A 3,888-nucleotide genomic window follows, 5' to 3' on the forward strand; every position below is an offset into this window, starting at 1 on the left:
CCTCCGCTCCCACCCGTCCTCTCCCATCCACCCTCCACATAATAGCCAGAGTGATCTTACAGCAAATTGGATTATTGTTTCTAGTCTTTAATTTCCTCCCGTACGACTTGCATACCCTTTGCAATATGAATTTTCAGTGCCTCCCGTTGGAGTAGTCACAGTGCCTTCATTTCCTTGTTCTGATGACGACGGTCTTGGCCAAGCCTAACTTCACAAGCTCATGTAATGCCACTGCTTGCTTCACGCCCACTAATATTTCATTGACCAAAGCCAGGCACAATCTCATCTCCCACCTTTCTCTCTCACACGTGATATTTCAGCCAGTCTCTGCCACTCCTTTTTATAAACACATTTGCGATCTGTTAACCACAGCTGGTTTGAATGACTTAAGTTGTCAGGTCTGATTTTGCTCTTTGAAAGTCAATTATTATTTTTAATTTCTACAGTCTTTCCATGGAGCTGACAGCTCCCCACAGCACGTGAGATATGCCACAGCCCCAGAAGATCTTGCAGGTGGGGTGGGGGGAGGAAACCCTCTTTAGGAGGGAAGCAGCTTACGTGGGTATCCTGACAGCCTGGACTAACTGGGCTTTTCTTTTGCTCTTTACACGAGGAGTATTTTCATGGGAACATCCCAGAGGCAATGTCTCCAAGTGGATTCCCGGGGCTGATCGCCTGCCTGAAAGCCTCATCCCCCATCAGAGATGTCACAATCGTTTCCGGAGCAACCACAGGGGATGGCAGAGCATGGTGTAGGTGCCCAGGTGGGGGAATCGCAGCAGGAGCCATTCTTTAGTGGGAGCCAGGTGAGAGGGAGGCAGGAAAGGTGAGAAGGGGTGTGTCCTGTATATGACAACCACACTTGTTCTTCCTTTTTCAGTAGTGGCATCGGAGGCTGTTGTGATATGGTCTGTGGGATGGCCAGGGGTTTATAAAGCTCAGAGAACATGGGTGGTTTCTCCATTGTTTATTTTGTTCTTCTTATCCCCACAGTCTCATACCATTAAAGCATCCAAGCATCGAGTCCATCAGTCAGCAGACATTTATTGAGCATGTACTATATACATGCTGGAGACACAGACGTGAACAGGCCAGGTGGGACTCCTGCTCCCAGGGAGATACCATCCTAGAAGTAATGATTCAGCAAGTACTCTGACAAAAGCTACGAGGAAGAAATTTAGAAGCAGGGAAAAATGTTATAAGAGAACCTAATATCATTTGGATTCCGAGAAGGCTTCCTGGTGGAGATGGTATTGACATTGAGCAGGATCTGAGGTGTGAGGTGGAATATGAGGGTTCCAGACTGAGGGAAAGAGCATGTTCAAAGGCCCTCTGGCAAGAACGAAAACTTGTGGAAATCTTAACAGTCACCTTGACCTACCCCTTTCCCTGTTTTATAGATGCAAAACCCGAGGGAGAGTGACTTGCCCAAGGTCACACAGTGGATGAGGAACAGGGCCAGCATTGGATCCTGCGTGCCCCTTTCTAGTCTAGCTCTTCAGTAGCCTTGGGCTCCACAATTCTCCTGATTTCTTTCTTGGATCACAGGTGATTTTCTTAACTTTTCTCCCCCCAACCCCCTAAGCCCACATCCTAGGCCTTAGATTCATTGACTCGGGGTGGATCACTGAGGAACTGTGAAATAAGAAGAAGTACATGGATTGATTTCTGCCCTGGTTCCTGACACAGGGCTCCTAAAATTCTCATAAATAGAGGGGCTGGAAAAATCTTAGTCTTGGACCCTAGCTCCCGGCACAGAGCTCCCAGGGCCCTTGTAATTTCCTAAGTGATAAGAACGCTAGAAGCATATTTTATTCTAATATTTGGTTTTTAACTTTGGTTCCTGACACGGAGCTCCGAAATCCTTTGGAATTCTCTGGTGACAGGAGCGTCTTTTGTCCCAATGAGGCTGGGCTCCTGATGGCTCTTGTGTGGGGGGCTGGCCACTGGGAAGACCAAGTCATGATTAGAAATTTGGTATTTTCAGCCCCCCCCCCCCCAATTCTCCAGAAAGAGAGGAGGGGCTGGAAGTGGAGTTAATGATTGATAATGCTTATGTATTGAAGCATTTATAAAAATCCTAATGGCACAGGTTGGTGAATACATTCATGTACCAGGAGGGTAATGGGACCCAGCTCCACAGGGACAAAAGCTCCCGTGCTTGGGACCTTTCCAGACCTCGGCCTTCTGTATCTCTTCATTTGGTTGTTCATCCGTAGCCTTTTTCATATTGTTTGTTATACAATAAACTGAGAAATGTGTTTCCTTGAGTTCTCTGTGAACTGCTCTAGCAAATAATCGAATCCAAAGGAAGGGGGTCCTGGGGACTGCAATTTGTAGCCAAGTCAGACAGAAGTCGTGAGTAACCTGGGGACCTGCTAGGTGGTTGCTGTCTGAAGCAGGGGCAGCCTCAGAGGACTGAGCCCTCACCTGTGGATCTGACGCATCTCCAGGTAGAGAAGGTCAGAGTTGAGTTACACTGGAGGACACCCAGCTGGTGTTCCAGCACTGCTCGGTGTGGGGGGATAAACAAGCCACATCTGGTGTCAGAAGTGTCATGTGACAGTCAGGTGACAGTAAAGGAGGCACCCGGGAAGAGTGCAGTTTTCCTCACTCGGGAGTGTTCTTCAGGGAAAAAGCCAGAGAGGAGAAAACTCTGTCTGTGGACACTGCTGCCCCTGGCTGTGAACATCCTCCAGGCTGATGATGATGACAATGATGATGATGAAGTGAAACCAGGGCTATGTGTGGGACTGTCTCCCACCAGCACCTGAGCCAAACCCTCCATGCCCTGCTTGTGGCGCTGGGCGGGGCCAGGGTCCCTAGCTCCTAAATTTCCTTTAGTGAGGATTGTGCAGCCCCCTGTTTGGGGGCCTTGCCAGAGCAGCCCCTATAGGACTTGGGGATTTCAGGGGCTGAAGGGACTCCAGCAAAGGACAGACCCATCTTGGAGTCATAAAACCCTTCAGGAAGTTCTGCTAGATCTTAGACATCTTCTAATCCTTCCTTGTTCAACTGATGAGGAGCCAAGGTCCAGAGGGGAAAAGAAACTCATCCAAGTCCACACAGTGACTCAGAGGCAGAGCCAGGGTTCTTGACCTCCAGGGCTCTCAGCATCTCTGAAGCAGAGGATCATGGGAGACCTTGATGACTTCATTGACCTTGGAGCCAACAGTGATGCTATTACCTTCAGTATTTGCAGTAGCTAGAGACAGGTGATATCGCAATTGGCTAGATTGTGAGTGCACAAGAAGACCAGAAGCAGCACCAGAAAACAAGAGAAAGATTGGCCTACAAGAAGTACCCTCAGCCTTTCTCCCTGATGCAAATATTACGAGGGAACAAGGTGGCGTGCAGTCACCAGCTGTGTGTCCCTGGGTAAGTCACTGACCTCAGCCTCAGTCTTCCCATCTCTAAAATGGGGATAATGACCCCTGCCCCACAGTGTGGCTGTGAGGATAAGCGGGAATGTGAGCTTCCTTCACTCCCCTGCCCCCATTTGGTCTGTTCCCCTCTCTTGCTTTCTACGTCCCTCTCTCTCTTCCTCTGTGATGGTTAATTTTGTGTCAACTTGACTGGGACCCAGGATGCCTAGACATTCTGTCTAACATCCTGGGTGGGTCTGCGAGTAACATTTGAATGAGTAGCCGAGTAGAGCAGATTGACCTCCCTAATGCGGAGGGCTTCACCCAGTCAGGTGAGGGCCCGAGTGGAACCAAAAGCTCGGAGGGTGATGGGGCTGCTCCTGGCTGGCTGCCCTGAGCTTTCCCTGCCTTCAGGCTAGAACAGGAGCATCAGCTCCTCTTGGGTCTCAAGCCTGCCAGCTTTCAGACTAGAACTTAACGCCACTGGCTTGGTTGGGGCTCCAGCTTGCCGACTGCAGGTCTT

Source organism: Furipterus horrens, unplaced genomic scaffold, assembly GCF_987537825.1.
Source record: "Furipterus horrens unplaced genomic scaffold, mFurHor1.1.pri manual_scaffold_2, whole genome shotgun sequence".
Classification (NCBI taxonomy): domain Eukaryota; kingdom Metazoa; phylum Chordata; class Mammalia; order Chiroptera; family Furipteridae; genus Furipterus; species Furipterus horrens.